This window comes from Rhinolophus sinicus, linkage group LG02 (assembly GCF_036562045.2).
Source record: "Rhinolophus sinicus isolate RSC01 linkage group LG02, ASM3656204v1, whole genome shotgun sequence".
In the NCBI taxonomy this organism is placed as follows: domain Eukaryota; kingdom Metazoa; phylum Chordata; class Mammalia; order Chiroptera; family Rhinolophidae; genus Rhinolophus; species Rhinolophus sinicus.
Genome location: NC_133752.1, coordinates 118,404,321 through 118,423,271, shown reverse-complemented (window position 1 = coordinate 118,423,271; position 18,951 = coordinate 118,404,321). Strand labels below are relative to the sequence as shown.

At 33.9% G+C, this 18,951-nt stretch overlaps 1 long non-coding RNA gene across 7 annotated transcripts in view; it reads left to right on the top strand.

The window, feature by feature from the left end:
- The window catches only part of LOC109452884 (uncharacterized), a 166,695-nt gene that overhangs the window by 93,964 nt on the left and 53,780 nt on the right, over positions 1–18,951 (top strand). For 2 of the 7 annotated variants that reach the window (XR_012493883.1, XR_012493882.1), the window contains one exon: positions 4,302–4,620. The exons of the other annotated variants lie outside the window; for them this stretch is intronic. This is a non-coding gene — a long non-coding RNA (uncharacterized LOC109452884). The remainder of the gene's footprint in view (positions 1–4,301; positions 4,621–18,951) is intronic. 7 annotated transcript variants of the gene reach the window in all.

Here is an 18,951-nt window from a genome sequence, read left to right as displayed (position 1 = left end):
AACTTGTGTAGTCTCACACAAACAAGACATGCATTCCGCTTTTTTTCTTCTTTTTTAAAAATATACCCAGTAATTATAATTTTTAAATTAAATTTTCCCACTTTAATTAATGTTAGTTAACATTTAGCATTGTGCATAGTGGTTCAAAAAACACAAATAAATGAATCCTATCCTACACCACTCCTTCACAAAATCTACAATGCCCCGGAGTTTGTGCAATATTCTGATTCTCTTGCACATGTTTTTCCATATAAAGTGTTTCTACTTGTTGACTTATTTTTTGCTACTTTTTAGTTTGATAATGACTTCAAATTTTTAAAAATTTACAAAATTAGTGCAAGGATCAGATTCACCAGTTGTCTTTTGCCTCAATTATATCTATTAATCAATTTATTTATATGTATATCGATATAAGCAAATATATCATGAATTTATGTACTCACCCACAAACTACTTAGAAAAAAATGTACATTCTTTACAATATATTCTATGTATTTATATTTGCAAATATTAATATACAAAAGGTGCCAAAAAATGTATACACATTTTAAGAAAGGAAAACCTATTAAAGTTTTAATAATATATACTGATAATAAAAGATGAATACAAATCACATTTGACTTCTGCAATTACAAGAGAAGCTCAAAGTGGATACCATCAGCGTCCAAAAACTTCTGATTATGATGAACTACTGCTTGAGCAACATGGACCAACGTGTCCACTTGTGTACATTTCTTTGTCACTCCCAGTGATTCATAAACTTTTAACTAGACTGACAAGTAGAAAACACAAAAGACACAAATTACCAATATCAGAAATAAAAGAAGGATATCACCACAGATACCACAGATAATTAATGAACAATAAGGAAATAATATAAAGAAGTTAAAATATAAATGCAACAACTTAGACAAAATAAAGTAATTCTTTAAAGATCCCAGACATGAAAATTCACCCATGAAGAATTGTCATATAACAATTAAATTTAACTTGTAGTTCAAAACCTTCTGAAAAAGATTGTTTGTAGACCCATACAGTTTGCTGAAAAATTAGAGAAAACATATAAAAATAACATCAAGTTTACACAATCTCTTTTAGATAATAAAATATGAGTGACTACTTTACAACTCATTTTATAAGGTCAGGATTATTCTCATCAAAACCTCACAACAGTAGCCCAAGGAAAGAGAACCATAGACAAATATTCCATGTAAACATAGATTCAAGTAATTCTTAACATAATATTAATACATCAAATCCAAGAACATATAAGAGGATTAGTACACTACAACCAAGTGCAATTATCCTGGAAATGCAATAGCAGTTCAATATTGGAAAAATGTTCAATGTAATCTACCACATTTGTAGACTAAAAAAATGATCATATCACTTGATACAATGAAGGCATTTACGAAATTCAACATGTATTTATAAAAACAAAAACGAAAAACGCAGAGCACTAGAAACAAAAAGGAACTTCCTTAACCTGAAAAATGGAATCCAAATATATCATTTGGAAAGACATGGATGAAATTTGAGGGCATTATAGTAAGTGAAATAAATCAGACAGAGAAAAGACAAATACTGCATGATTTCACTTATGTATAGAATGAAAAAGCTGAACTCATAGAAACAGCATAGATCGGTGGCTGCCAGAGGCTGGGTGAGGGAGCAAAATGAGGAGAGGCTGGTCAAGGTGTGCAAACTTCCAGGTATAAGATAAATAACTTCTGGGGATCTGATGTACAGTGCGGAGTAATGCAACAATTGTGGTAGTAGTTATTGTGATAGTAGTTATATGAAGCTATGCATGTGTTAAAACTTAAAATTTCATGCCAAAGGCAAAAAAAGTCAGTTTTAATGTATGTTAATTTTAAACATATGAACACATTCAGAGATACTGTAATGCATCTTTCATGGTTATGTATTCTCAGGAACATTTTTTGAATAAATAAGTGAACACTCTATGTTTGCCCTTACCTCATTTAATTTCTAAATTACTTTAGCCAAAAAGATTAAGAATATTATTAATCATTACCTGTTTTGTTTATGCAATTTCCCATTTTCTCTTTTCATTTGTAAATATTTTGTTTCAAAAATTACGGAAGCCATGGCCAGCAAGGAGAATTATGTGGTGGTATGCCTCCAGGAGTGATAAATTCTGACAGTCAGTTTAGCAGGAAGTTCTTATTCCTATCTCTTGATCCAAGTACCAAGAAGAGTAGCAAGATGTTCTCTTCCTAACACGTATCACTTCCAAAAATGTAAAGCCTGGCTGTCCTTCAAATACAAAGTGAGTATGTGTCAAAGATTTACTTAATTCATTAATGAGGGAACCAGCAACTTGGTAAGACAAGTCCAAAGTAAATTGGAGAGAGCACAAGTATTTCTTACAGCAGAAAGATAGGATGCATCAGTTAGATTGTGAATTTAGATACAAAACTGATTAATATCTTACAAGATATTACAGCTGTAGTTTTACTGATACAGGTTGAATCTCTACCAAATAAAATGTATTTGCAAAGCTATGAGGCAAAAATTATTTCATTTATATTGGACAATAATTACTTGTGCCACTATTGGGTTTTTACAAATTAACACCTTTCCTTCAGTGAAATATACTAATGAACAGTAAATGGGAAGTCAAACAGAGGTACACGCACCCAGAGACAGGAAGTCCCACTGCATGACCCCAAGAAAATAAATAGTGATCTCTTTTGGCTATTTCCAAGTTTCAGATATATTTTCTTAATGACTTGATATTTACAAGTTAAGGATTGAAGAGGTTCGTTGTGATTACAGATCTATTTTTAGATGACAGTGGTTATTTATTTTTAGATGACACTGGTTATTATTAATATGTAATGTATTTGTACCAAGTATGAATCTGCCCATGCCTCTGAAGTAGAAAAATGCTACTTCATTTGCTTTTCTTAAATTGATTCTAGAATATCCTCTCCATCCAGGTAGCTGGAAAATTCAATCTTTATGACTTTTACCATCATTTATCCTTGTCATTAGTCTATTATGGCTATCTCTTTTATTGCTCCATGATGGTTGACTGTCTCAGTCCCAACCATCTTCTGATAACCTCTTAAATGAATCTGGCTTTCCTTGGAGGCTGCCATGGTGGGGGATGGCATGTTGCAGGGGCCTGCTGTGCTTCGTCTGTTTCAGTTTCAGCATCAGGGCCCTCCTTTCTCTGGCTGGCTTGATCTGCCCTTTGCTAAAACCTCATGCTCTCACAGGCCACAGAGTGATTGAAGGCAAGGGAAGTGGTAGGGACCCTGAATGCCTTCCCGCCCACCATTCTTCCTGCCATGCCCCATCCTTGGACTGCTATGTGGATACTGTAGTGATTGCTGTTTGTATAGTAAAGGTCATTTTATATTAAAAAGGTTAGATTGGCCTAAAAATAAAAAGCATTTCGTCCAAACCAAGCAAAACAGAACAACATGGTCCAATAAAAGACCACTCTTCAATCTCTCTTATACTATTGGCCATAGTGTCTAGCATCTAAAGTCTGGCATCACCAGGCTCATTTGGTGATTTAGTCATCACCAAATGACAGGTGCTACATTTGACTAGGATCTCAACTCCCACAATTGGTGCAACAAGCAGTAGTGTTTATTCTCTTAGCCTTTGGAGAACATCTTTCCCCATAGGGCCATTCCCATTGGGCAACCATCACTGATTCATTTCCCTCCTTCTTATTACCTGGGGAAATTCCATATAGGATGTCTACCAAGACTTACAAAAGTATGGCAACACACAATTATAGCAGCACATAAAGCTGAGAGTGACAGCCATCTTATTTCAGAGGAATTTTCACTAATTATAAGGCCCACAAGGATGAAAATGTGAATCATATTGAGAGTTAAAGCTGAAAAATTTACCATTTCAGAATAAACTAACCCATTGATCTGCAAGATGGTTATAAAATGTTTTCTCATTATCTTCTTCCTGATTTGGAGAGCCAGGGCCTGTATAATGAGGAAATCAAGCAGTTTGTTCTACATCATATTAATTTCAAATTATGAGGCAAGAGGACTACATCCTCTAATCTTCTATCCGCCATCCCACTATAACACATTCTTCTTTTTTTTTTTTTTTTTTACTTCTGTATTCTTATATTCCAAAACCTCAATGTAAGAAATCAACACCTCAGGAACTAGGAGGAATAACCAAGTCACACTGCATCTTAGTAAATGTTGCCCAAGTAAGCAAAATCAAAGGAGAGGAGAGAATGAAAAGTACCACGTCTTGTTGAATGTATTCTCTATTGTATGTCATCATTTCAGGGTATCATAGAGAAGCGACTCAAGTAAGTGAGGATGACACCGCAAACCATGGAGCCCCAGGAGGGGAATGTCTGTGCAACTTGAAAAGTGGAAATGGGAGCTCCAGGGGTATGGCTGATAGAAAGCCTGATCCGGTGACCTGTATGATTTGTACTCCCAAGCATTTTAATAATCCTTTCAATGGAGACACAGTTCTATATCTGCAGTGCTGCCTCCACTGTTTAGAAAGCAACAGCGCGTCAGGAGAAGGCTTGGCCACAAATTTTCCATGTACCTCTGTTCCAGGCATCAGATGCAGGACCAATTTCCCATACAGAGAGTAAGTGTCCAAGTTCTTAAACAGCTTAGGGAAGGGAAAAGCCTCCAAAACAGAATATTGAACGTTCTGAAAATTATGCAAGTAGAAATTTTCAAGCAATTAATTGAAATAATAAAATAAATGAAACCATTGATTACTGTGTAATAACTTGTACATGTTATACTCAATTGTATTGCTAAATGAGAAAAGTATTAACACTATTTTAGAATAATATAAACTCTCTGTTGCTAAGTAACGTTTTAAATTTTAAATAAAATAATGCATTGATATTTAAAAAGATTAAAATACTTACATTTGTCTAGTAAAGTTGCTGACATGTAGTAAGTGCTCATTAAATAATTCTTGAATAAGATAAGGGAGGAAGGCAGGCAGGCAGGCAGGGAGGAAGGCAGGGAGGAAGGAAGGAAGGAAGGAAGGAAGGAAGGAAGGAAGGAAGGAAGGAAGGAAGAGCAGGAAGGAGGGGGTCGGAAGGGAAGGAGGGAGAAAGGAAGGGAGGAGAGAGGGAGAGAAAAAACAATCAAATATATTGAAGTTTAGTTAGGATACAGTCAGGCTGAAAATACAGGAATTAACTCTACAGTCAGGATCAGATTGCAGTCCAGACTAAAAATGTTTTAATCCCATACTGTATTTTACCTGTTCCATTTATCAGACCTGTGGAGCTTATTTCTACTTTGCTATTTTCTCCCCTATTCCAGCTTTATTTTAGTATTTCTAACCTTGGCATACTAACTTGATTTTGCTTCTGGCTTTGTTGATTTATTTTAGTACTGAAAAAGCTGAGTGCATGGAACTTATTTTACCTATAACCCAACTCCTCATTAGCAGTTTAGTGATAGAAATAAAACCTCTCCACATAAAAAGTCGGGAATCTATCCCTAGTGTAATATTATTTAGTCAAAAAACTAACTGTTCAGTTATTTTTATTTATTTATTTTTTAAATTGAACTATACTCAGGTAGAGAGGTTCATGGAAATAAATTGCTAATATTCTTATTTTAAGGCCCAGGTTGTTAAAGATTGTTAAAAGTAAGACTTGTGATACAAGTTTTAGTCAACTGAAAATATTTGTCATCTAAACTAGTAAGATAACTCAAAAGGATGATTTGTTAGGAGAGAAAAGCAAACTTTGTTTTAGGTGGTCCAGACTTTAATATTGACTACTAAATTTTACTAATTATTATCTAATTTTAAAATGATTGGGGTCTCAACTTATACAAGATATTTCTAGTTAGTGTAACAGGATATTGAATGCTTATTTTATTTATTTTAGCATAATACTTGATTAAATGCAAGAATAGCATAATACTTGATTAAATACATCATGAATATAAGATAATCCTTTATAAATTGGTGATAATTATCCTAGTTTTTCTTTGTTGTTTTGTAGTTAATGAGTCAAACTTTTTATATTACAGAGTAAAAATATCTCCTAAAATATACGGTTCTATATTAAAACTGTGGCATACACACCTGACTCTAGATAGATAGAAGCTATAGAGACAGAGCTAAATATACTGCAGTTAAATTGTGCTCTACATTAAAAAAATAATAATAATGTGTCTTTAATAATGAAAACATAAGAAGACATAAAACCATAGAGTGAAATTAATAATTCCCTTTTCTCACATTTGTCTTCCTATATTTGGTCTCCTTCCCAGAAGAAGCATTTTTAGTCTTTCCTACTCTCCCATGGGCCTCCTTTAAACCACTTGTATCTCCCAAGGCCTAGTCCATTGCTTTACATATTTCTTGATTCACATCAAATAATATTTATTGTATGATTTACTCTTTCCCAGCCTTTGATCCCTGCTTGGTGATAGCTAGCAAGTAAAAAACAAAAACAAACAGCAAACAATGATTGCATATTTGTGTCTACTTAATACTATTTTTTGTTTGTTTGTTTTAGTAACTATCAGTCTAATCTTGTCAGCTCACCTGCAATTTTATTACACAGTCAATACTCGATACTTGCCCAGTCCCCTAACTTTGTTTATATTTCCCACCGGGCATTGAATATTTTCCCAATTATTTTAGAATGGGTGGAATCTGACAATCTTATCATGTCTTGGGAATAACATCTTTACTTAAGATGTGTAAAACATCGTTTGAATAACTATTAATGGTTATTTTATTACATTGAACATTTTATTCCCCCCATTATGTTCTACACTGCACTCCAGATTGGGTCTGCTTCTAGTGCTCTAAAAAACACCAATCCAATGAAGTCCCAATGTGAAGTTTAGGGAGTAATAGAGTATTTGGGGATGAAATGGAATCACATGGGAAGATTTTTATTTTATTTTTAATTAATCAGTTTTGTTAAGATATATTACACATATAATAAAAGTTATCTTTTTGAAGTGTTCAGTTGGATGAATTTTGACAACTGTCTATAATTATGCAACCGCTACCAAAATAAAAATATGAAATATCCCCTGGCCCTGAAAAGTTTCATGAGTTCCTTTACAGTTAATCTCCTCTCCTCACTTCATCCTCTGGCAATCATTAATCTGGTCTCTATCTTTGTAGTTTTTTCATTCCTCAAACATTATATACATGGAAACATATAATATATAAACTTTTGTGTTTAACTTCTTTTGTTTAGCATAATGCTTTTAAAATTCATCCATTATTTTTTTTTAAATAGCTTAGTATTCATTCTTTTTCAGCACTGAGTGGTACGGTATGGATGTGCCACAATTTGTTTATCCATTCACCAGTTGATGGAATTTGGTGTCTCTTCTTGTGTTGGCTATTATGAAAAGAAGCTTGCTGTAAACATTAGCATACAAGAACTGGTGTGAAATATCATTTCTCTTGGATAAATACTTGAGTTGGGTTACATTGTAAGTGTATTTGTAACTTGTTATTGTTAAGTTTTAAAAAATCCTTGTAGGTATGTTCTAGTTTCATGTTTTTTATCATACACAGAAGATTTTTTTCACTTAATGCATGCTTTTCTTTTTGTATTATTATTAGTTTCAGGTGTACAAAACATAGTGAGTGGACATTTACACCCCTCACAAAGTAATAACCCCAAGTCTACTACCCACTGATACTGTACATAGTACAATACCAATGACTATATTTCTTATGTTCTACTTTATATCCCATGACTATATATTTTTAAAATTAGAGTTGACATTCAATATTATTTTATATTAATTTAAGAAATATAACATTTATATAATTTTAAGGTGTAGGCATTTATATAATTTATGAAGTGATCCCCCTGATAAATCTAGTACCCATCTGACCTATACATAGCTTTTACAATATTATTGACTATATTCCCCATACTGTATTTCAGATCCCCATGACTATTTTGTAACTACCAGTTTGTATTTCTTAATACCTTTACCTTTTTTATCCATCTCCCTAACTCCCCTCCCTTTTGGCAACCATCACTTTGTTCTCTGCACCTATGAATCTGTTTGTTTTGTTTGTTCATTTATTTTATTCTTTAGATTCCACATATAAGTAAGATCATATGGGATTTGTCTTTCTCTGACTTATTTCACTTAGCATAATATTCTCTAGGTCCATCCATGATGTTGCAAATGGTAAGAGTTCATTGTTTTTTATGGCTGAGTAATATTCCATTACACATATGTACCACCTCTTCTTTATCCATTTGTATATCGATGGACACTTAGGTTGCTTCCATATCTTGGTTATTGTAAATACTGCTGCAATGAATGTAAGGGTGCATATATCTTTTGAAATTGGTGTTTTGAGTTTCTTGGGTAAATACCCAGAAGTAGAATTGCTGGGTCATAGGGTAGTTCTATTTTCAATTTTTTGAGGAACCTGCAAACCGTTTTCCATAGTGACTGCACCAATTTGCTATCCCACAAACAGTGCACAAGTGTTCCCTTTTCTCCACATCCTTGCCAACACTTACTTGTTCATTTATTGATGATAGCCATGCTGAGGTGTGAGAACTTTTTAAAAATTTTATGAAGTTAAATTTATCAAATTTGGGCAGTTTATTATTTTTATGCTCTAAGAAAATTTGCCTAACTCAGTGTCACTAGGAATTCTCTTACATTTTCTTCTAAAAATTTTATTGTATTAGATTCTACATCTATAATATATTTCAAGTGAACTTTTTTGGGGGCACATAAATATCCAATTATTCCAGCATCATTTTTTGTGAAGATTATTCTATCCCCATTACCCTGGCATCTTTATTGAAAATTAATTAATAATTTTGTGTATGGGTTTATTTCTGGACGCTCTCTTTAGTTCCTTTCTTCTATATGTCTATCCTCTCTCCAAAACCATGCTGTCTTGATTTCTATAGTATATCTTAAAATCAAACAATATTAGTCCTTTCATTTTTTGACTATTCTAGATTGTTTGTTTTTTATATACATTTTAAGTATAGTCTGTCAGTTTCTATAGAAAGCTTTTTAGATTTTTATTGGGATTTAGAGATCAATTTGGATGGAATTGACATCTTAACAATACTGATTCTGCTCATCCATGAGTATATCTTTTAATTTAATTACTTTTAAATTTTTCTTTAAATATTTTATAGTTTTTAGTCTAAAATATTACAAAGATTTTGCTAATTGATCACTAATTTTTTAATGCTATTATAAATCTGAGTCACTTTACTGCTCAGAGCTCCCAGGTCTTTGGCCAATAGGAAGTTTAATCTGAGTATCATCATGATTCTTCTCTTGAGTTGAACAGAGCACCAGGAGTTTGTACTCAGTCCAGATATTAGGAGAGGCAATTTGATTAACCTTTTAATCCACATGATTCACTGAAGTAAGTGGCTTCCCTATGTCAATGGCAAGCTTATGCATGCCTCTTTTCTGCAACTGGGGACTCTCCATCCATAATATAGATCTCCTTGGCTTGCACCATACAACCCAAGATTTAACCAACTCTCCAAGAGTCTGTGTGGAAAACTATACACATTTCCCTAAGTATAGACCCCTTTCAACACATTTGGGGCAAATTTTTCATACCTCTCTCTCCTTCCTGCCTTGTTGTTGTTTCTCTGCATCCCTGTCCTGTCTTGTTAGTTCCAGCTCTTGAAAATAGAAAGTGTATGTGTGTGTGTGTGTGTGTGTGTGTGTGTGTGTGCGCGCGCATGTGACATATGCACAAATGTGGGCATGTCTTTTTGAGGACTGAAATTTTTGTGTGGGGGAGAAACTAGAGACTTGGGCGTTTTGCTTATTTGCATTTGCTTAGTTTATAGTTAGAGTTTAGATTTTAAAAAAATAATAGATTTGGATAAACTGAAAGTGGAGAAGAGAGATCAGAACAAATATTCAATGAAAAAGATAAGGAAAGAAACAGAGGGAAGACAGTAAGATATGAAACACTTCCTTTCATTCAGTTGACTCATATCAGCTGTTCCCACCTGATTTACAAGTGTCCTAATACATAATCTGTATTATTTTCTGATGAATGCCCTTGGACAGTTATTTTATCTTAATAACTTGGAACATTTTAATAAAGCTAAGTTAAGGAATTTCTTAGATGGAATTAAAATGTATACAGTTAATATAAAGAAAAAATATTCCCTTTTTCTTCAAATATGAAATACGGAGAGTGTTCATACATTAACATTGTAAATCTATCAAACACCAGTGTTCTTCATTAGTGTGTGCTCCTCTTTACCTAATAGCTGTGTACAGCCTGTTGGGACAATCCTACTCTGACACTGTGATTTAACAATCAAGATAGGATGGTGAGATTCTGACTACCTGAAAGCAGTTTGCTGAAGAGAAAAAGAAAGCCTTGTACACTTTCTCAGGACTTAGGGACTTTCTTACACATAGTAGGGACAGGTAGCTGGAGCAGAAACGAGAAATCCCTACTGCGCTGTAGTTATTTCCCACTGGGTACAGTGGGAGTTCTTATTTCTAATGGCTTTTAGGGTGATTTTCAAACCAGGTTTGAGAACTATACACCCTCTGCAAAGGCCCAATTACTCTTCCTATGTTGCCAATCTTATAATAGATTCACTTATTTATTTTTATTCAAAGAAAAACAAAATTATATAAACAAACATATGTTAACACGACATTATGTGAAAATATGCTCGTAGCTCTTTGGATTCTAAATACAGACAATCCAGCATGAATATTCATAATATAGTTACTGGATTGCATAGTCTTATTTGCACTGAAAATTGATGAGGATAAATGAAACAGCCTTGCATACAAATTCCTTTGACTAAATACTTTCAATGTCTTATTGCTTTCAAGCCCTATTTAGCTCCATTTATCTTCCCTTTTACATATGAGTGAAAATCAGCCACAATATTATAAATACATGTTAGAGATATCATCCGTTATTCCATGCCATAAGTGAGGAAGAGGAAAACAGATCACAAACTAACAAAATAAAATGCATGAATATATCAGGGAAGGTGGGTCTTCTTATGACTGTGAAGTGTACACAGTCAATGTCATTTTCCCAAAACTAAGCATTTCCTAAAAACACTTCAATTTTGATGCATAATAAAGATGAAGGCCAAATTGACCAGACTAACCAAAAGCACATCTTTGCAACAAAGCAGACGAAAATGTAAGTAAGACGTCTTCAGTCTTGATCTTTTATATTTAATATCAAGATAGTTGAAACCCAAATGTTATTTTAATGATTTCTTTTATAATTCGGGGACTTCAACCTTAGAATTATCTTTCTGATTCAGAGGAAAAAAATGACTAAAAATAATCATCATTAAATCACCTCTTAAATTATTCCCTTTCTATAGTTTATGTTAAATTTGTTAAGATTATTCTAAATTATTTTTATAAGAGGTGGTTTCAAGTTGATTACATTTCACTTGGTATTTCACATTTATGCTTTGAGATTCTAATTGCATATTTTTGGTGGCTTTCTTGCAACTAAGTCAAATTTTACCCCAGCTGGCTTCATATGTTTTATAGCACTGGAGAGGTCGCCCAGATTAACAAACAACAACCTACTGCTGCCACCTATGGCAAGTATCAAATGAGCAAATGTTTAAATGTCTTCAAGAATTGTGCAATCAACACTTTACTAGACAGAGTAACATGAATGAAAATAGGCCATATAGTCTTTGAAAGTCAGAATGATGTTATATATTTCAATATCACAACTCACATGGTTATTGAATTTTAGCATATCACATTTTCCTTTCAAAATGATTGCTAAGTATTTTCCAAAATGGAAGTGAGGGTGACTCCAAATTGAAATTCTGTAAAATAAATTAAAGATTTAAATAAATGTACTGGACTTTGGAACTTATAATAATGTCTTGGCTCAGGTTTAAGACTAAAATAATCTGTTTTTTCCCCTATGATCTTTGAATTTCTGTTTTGTTTAGATGTGTTCAATTTTTACTTAAAAAAGTAAATTTAAAACTGCTTGATTTTTCTAATGTCTTCCAGCTTAAAGTCTACTGGCATCTTCACCTTGGGAAAACACATTGGATTTTTCTGTTTTTCCATCTAAATTATATTTTAAATGGAAAGTCTTAAAATGCAAAAGCAAAAATGAAACAAAAAACAACAACAATGACTTACTATTAGATGGGTAATATGGTAATTTAAACAAGGATTTGATTTAGGTACAAATCTTAAAAATGATGGTGATCTCTAGACTATTTTTCTTTAGACATTTTATGATCTGGGACCGTATTCAGACCTAACTGTCCTACCTAACTTTGATAACATTGACGCAAATATTTTAACCATTAGAAAAAAAATTAAATCAGCTACAAAATAACCAAAAAGTTTAAGAATTTTTTTTAGAAAAAAATACTTTTCTCCTTTATCTGAAAATATAGTTGGAGCCCCAAAAATTCCTAGTTGAATAAATTATAGGACAAACTTTAGCAACTCTACAGGACCACTGCCAGTAGAAACACACTGAATGACTTTCATTACTTGCTCTTGGATCCAGGCCTACAAGGTTCTGGATGAAACTTCCTTTTCACCTTTCTAACATTCTGGAACATTCTTATCTGTACCCAGTACTCTCTATCTCTCTCTCCATTTCAACGTTCCCAGGGTAAGCTATCACCTAGGATGTACCTGCACTAGATGTTTCAAAATTATTCCTCCTTCTCTCTACTTCTCTGTAAAATCGAAATGCTAGTTTTTAAAACAATATAGTTTCCTCTTTGATGGTAATACTATACCCAGTCCATGAATTTTTCCATCACCCTATCTCACTGATTCTAAAATGCACATTTTTTTCATTTAATAGTTTCTGAATTTACATCCTACATTTGAGGTGTATAATTGATGTGGGGATGTATTTTTTGCTCTTGTAAATAATGTTGCTGTATCAATTGTATTTTTTCAGTGGTTTTATGGAGTAGAGGAAATATAGTATTTGTTCATAGACTTGTGCTTCTGAGAGCATGTTTTCCTAACCATTATTTGTATAACACTGGTGGTATGAATGATTCTAGATGAGGCACCAATAAATGTCCTATTATATGTTAACAGTTGTATGTGCATTTTAATGTATGATAAGAAAGACAAACTATGAACTTGAAATTTATGACTTGACAGATGTGATTGCTTAGGATTAAACTAAGTTAAATAAAATGAGGTGATTGAAATTGGATTCAAAGAAAAAGCAGAAGTAAATAATACTACAGATGCTACAGATGGAACAAGAAAATCACGTGTCTCATAAAGACAGTGAATGTGTCTTATTCATCCTTGGATCTCCAGGGCTTCACAATAAACACCTGCTTATTGCATTTCTTTGAATACTGACTATTTTGTCTCATTGAATGTAGATTATGTGATTAAAAAAATTTACCCCAAAGACTGAAATGTTCAGTCTATGAAAATAGTTCCTCAGAAACAGATATACTTTAAAAGAGGAGCTTATGATTCTAAATGACTTTTATTGGTAGATAAAATAGATATGTGATATATGTGTGTGTAGGGCACTGTTTCTACCACCACTGGTTTTGCCTATTCGTTCCTCTGCACATCTCGAAGCGGGAGTCCTTCACATTGTACTTCCGCAGGATGCCTGCTCATCCTATGGAAAGACCTGAGGATTAGACTACACCAGAAGTCTCCAGAAAGTTTTATTTCATAAATATCTTCACAATTATATTGTATACAGAGCATACAGGTTTAATATTTGTATATGTAGGTTTAATACTTGGCTTGTCTGTTAGGTTATGGGTTTGCACTTCCTTCTTACCTTGGCATTTGTCCTTCATTCTGTATATATGTTTGGGTGTCAAGTGGTTGAACACTAATAGAGGATTACCTATCCCTTTGGGAAGCTTAAAAGGGGCATATTATATTATATTATATTACATTTATTATATTATATTAGTTATGTATTATATTAATATTATCTTGATTATATATTATATTATATCCAATTCTGGCAATATTTCCTGTGCATCTGTAGGTTTTCAAGAATATAGAGTCCCAAGTCTCAGAACTCAGTGTAGACAAGGGCTTTATATTATACCTGTGTAATGAAAAATTAACGTAAAACAGTAAAATAAGTGCTAGACTGAAAATCAATGTCCAGTGCTCGTTTACTCCATCATTATTTTATTCTAATTTGTTCATCCTTTCTGTGTACCTCAGTTTTTCTTTGTTGTAAAATAGAGGCTTGATGTAGATGATTTCCAAGGCTCCTTCCATCTTGAAATTTCATTTCCTTGATTCTGTCATAGTTAGCACAGACTATAGAAAGGATAAGGAGAAAGTATACAGTAAACGAGTTTAGCAATCATTACTCATCTGCACGAATGTCTATTAGAAAAAAACAACACAAAAAACAAGCCTCTGTGTGTCATCACAAAAAATGATTTACTGCTAATTCCTTTGTTACCACTCCCACTTCCTTCCAAAATGATTTATTTTTTATTATAAACAGACCTACATTAGGAATAAAAATAACCAGACTGATGGCCTCCATAGGTTATTTTAGAGTGGCCTGAGAGTTTATATAGAAGTAAATAGAATCCTTACAACAAAGTAGGTATTAACCATAAAGAATACAGGTTGTGCAGTCCATGCGTGTGTGTGTGTGTGTGTGTGTGTGTGTGTGTTTATTACAAAGTTGTTACAGATCACAGAAAATAAAAATGTGTTTAACATCTCCCCCTAGATGAATCTAGATGAATCCTTTAAAGTAAACTTGCAAGTAAAACTCACAAATGAATCTAGATTACAGCCAACCACCTCCACCCTATCCCCAATGACAAACACAAGACAGCTGGTAAATTTCACATGCCTGTTCTGGGACACCGGTGCCTTCTGCACAATGGTGGGCTGTGTGCTGCAGTCCACAGGATGTACTCGGTTTCCGAATTGCTGCACAGCAGCCCTGCTGATCTGTAATCTTTGTGAATACAGCACTGACACATGGCCAAAGCTTTCAGAGGATTCATTTTTAAAGGAAGAAAGATACAAGAGAAAAGAAAAAGCTCAAAGCAACATGTTAAGACACATCCTACATTTTGAGATGGGGGACAAATGACTCAATAAATACATTTAAAGACAGTCAGTCCTCAATATACAGATGGTTTGTGTTCTAAAAGTTCATTTGCAGACTAATTATTGAGAACACATTTCTCCATAGAAACAAAGTTTTACTGATCGGTTGTGTTCTCAGGTTAGGCCATACAATCCTATTTAAGCATGAATTTCCCTGATGTCTGTAATGTACAAATTATATTGAATCCATCACTTAATACTAATATGTCTGTTGGAAAGGTAATCAGATATACATCATGTCTGCTGTCAGTATGATTCATTCATTGATTCATTCACTCAGTCATTCACTGAGCACTTAATATGTTACAGGTGGGTATCATGTGGCTAACAAGACAGGCTTCAGCTTCATCCCTGCCTTCATGGAACTTGTTAAAATGATTGGTGATGCTTCGATATTAGCAACATGTTTAGCAGACGCTGACTACAAAGAAGACAAGTGGATTCTCCAATATACAGTGTTCACATGTATGACGAAGTCATGGGACTCATTTATGAACAGGACAAATGGGATGGGAGAGGGGGGAGTCAATTCAATAATGGACACAAAATACAAGATATGGGTGTGAGCAACAGGAGTCTGAGTAGTCAGGATCCCAGTGAGTATCTATGGGCTTGGGTGAAATTGTCAAGAGGTAGGTAGGTTTGAGTATCATCAGTGGGAAAGGTATTTACCTATGTGGTAACCATCTGTCTCTAAGTTAGAAATATACCCTTTCGTGCCTGTTATATCAATAACTTCTTATGCCCATCTTGGAAGGTTAGAAGACTGGGGCCCTGAAACTCATTTTTGTCTGTGTATCTTGGAGCTGTTGAATTTGTGGGAAGCGTAGTCACTAGCTAGAATAAGGCTGATTCTTTCTTTAGATGCAACTTGATTTCTTTACTTATTTTCCTCAGCATCTGAGTCTAGTCTCACTTGTGATCATGGGGAAAGGGCTATCATCCCTGGAACCTATTTGCTTTATAGCAGACGTTTGCAACATCCTGCAGTAGACAGGATTTGTTTCGAGGCCTCTGGTCAGACCTCCCTCTAAGTGTTTGTTGACAGGCATTGAACCCAGTAAATAACCAAGCCATCTGTGCTTGCCCTACTTTCTCTGCATACTTCTCAAGGTTTCTACCAATGAATGAGACCCCTCCTGTTTCCTCTTCTCCACTCCCACCAAGAAAGTGACTTTTAAAAGTATTCCAGCAACTTTTGAAAATAGAAATATTCTGCACACACAAAAACAATGTAATATCAGTAGACATCTGCTGAAGCACAGAGTTGTTTGCTCAGAAGGCTCAAAACAATTTGGGAGTGTGGTTGTATGGAAAGCCTGCACTTCTGAAAATGCAACCTCCTCAGGCGACTCCCAGTAAGTCCTGGCTCTCTAGCATCACTATTCATTTATCATGAAGGACACAGGCTGGAGCCTGCAATACTTCTCTTTTCAATTCTTCTGGGTCTCTCCTTCTCTGGCTTGTTGCTGGTGCCAGGAATAATCTTGGACCATTTATTTTATTCTGTAATCCCAGAATTGACCATTTTTTTTTAAATTCAGGGGGCTTTTCTGTCTCAATAAAAGAGAAGCAAATGGGAGGTTAAAAGTCCATGCCTGTTGTCTTTTTCTCATTTTGTCTTACTTAGAGGAAGGCAAAGGCACAAATAGGAGATAACAGTGGCATCAGGGTTTCCAGGGGACAAATTAAAATGTAATTTCTTCATTTCAGAGGAAATACAGACTCAAGGAACATGCCGGAGATAGGGCTCAGGGAATGAGTGTGCTACAAAGGCTAATTTATCATACTTGTCTTTTCTACCAACAAAATGAAAGTTAATACATAACGTATGTAATTAAAAAAATCCAATCTATATGATGCTTCAGGATTTGACAGTGACATCCACATCCATTATTTCATTTTTATTCTTGCAGCACCTCTGGGAAGAGTTCAAGGTGGGTACTATCAGCTTCATTTAACAGATAAGAAAATCAGAAGCTTACTGACATACTCAAGGTCACATTGCTACTGATAGAACTAAGACCAAACCCAGGCTTTCTGATACCAAATCAATGTAACATTTATAACCTCATGCATAATATTATGCAATGAGGCAGTTTTATATACTTTTCTTCTATTAATATTATACTGACACCTCGTTAGTAGCCCTTGGTTGGTAAAATGATTCCACTTATATTTGGTTAAGAATTTAACACTCATTTAAGTAAAGCTATCGAAGGATATGAATTATGATTAATCTAAATTAACATGGAAATCCTGGGTTACTCAATTTCCAGACTCCCTTGAAGTTAAGATGGCCATGAAACTCTGTCCTGGCTAGTGAGGTTACAGGGAATTCTGGAGGAAAACTTCTGCTAGATTTACTCCACATACTTACCAAAATCCAGCCCCTACTTGTTTGAGCAGGAAGGAGTGGTCAGCTGCAGTAAAGGTGGCACAGGTGTCAAGTAAAAGGTAGATAGAATAGTATTTGTGGAGTTGGCAACTTGGAGTATTGGGGTACTAACAAAGTAGCATTGGTGATGTGGTGAGATGGGTCATCTATTGAACTGTCATTTAAAGTATAAGCCATGGAAATGTATATATATAGATATATATATATATATATATATATATATATATATATATACATATAGATATATATATACATATAGATATAAAATGCTCTGTGTGTGTGTGTATGGTACTATTTACTATGTTTGTCAAATGTGAAATGTATATACCCTTCAGAACCAATAATTCTACTTCTAAGAATCTATTCTGCAGCATCAAAATCATGAAAATTTAGAAATGACAAATTTCTGTCAGTAATGGAAGTGTTTATCTATGTTACAGAATACAGCAGGTTCTCGAATATTGTCATTTTGTTTAACATCATTTCATTTTACTATTGATGAGATGCTATAGGAACTTAACTCTTGTTTATATAAATTAGTCTGTGGTGAAATTGGTTTTGTTATATGTTATTTCAGTTAACATTGCAGAACCTATCGAGATACTATGGAACCAGACAGTCAATAAAAACACTGTGGTAGACTTAAATGCATTGACATGGACAGTTGTGCAAGACATAGTCTTAAGTGAACAAATTAAAAAGAAAAGAAGATTGGAAACAATAAATCCAGCATATTTCAGTTATATATAAAAAAAATCCCAAATATACATATATATACCATGTAAATGTATAGAAAAGGAACTGGAAGGAGGTAAACCTCCAAGAAGGGAAGGAGGTATTGGAAGATACTTGAACTGTATCCTATGTATTGTCTGTGTCTTTTACAATGATAATGCCCTTACATATTATTTATATTATTAAAAAAAAAGAAAACAAAAGTGAAAAAACGGTGAATGGTACTGGAGAAGGTAGATATAGTCTTGTAGCTATTATTTTTTTAAGAAAGTATCTGTAGAAATAATCACATAAATTGTTCTGTGACTGAGAAAAGTAGAGGTTCTGGATTTTGTTTAAGATGAAGGATGTTAAACGTATTTACATATTAATGGGAATGATTTACAAAATAGAAATATCATTGCTTCAATTCTAAGTTACAGGTTTTATCACATTTAATGATTTGAGAACGTGTCTTATCATCAATTGAAGGATAAAAGAGTTGCATTAGCTTTTACGAATCATCCTGAGGCAACGTTCAACAAAATCCTCTCTAGGTTAAATTTTCCATTGGAGATCTTTGAATCACACTGGCAGCATAAAATCAGACTAGTAATCTGCTTGAGGACTGGCTTGTGTTCAATTCTTTGGCTTGTTTTTTTGTTTTTGTTGGTCCCCCTCTCTCCCCTCTGTCAAGGTTGAGATTGGTTCATT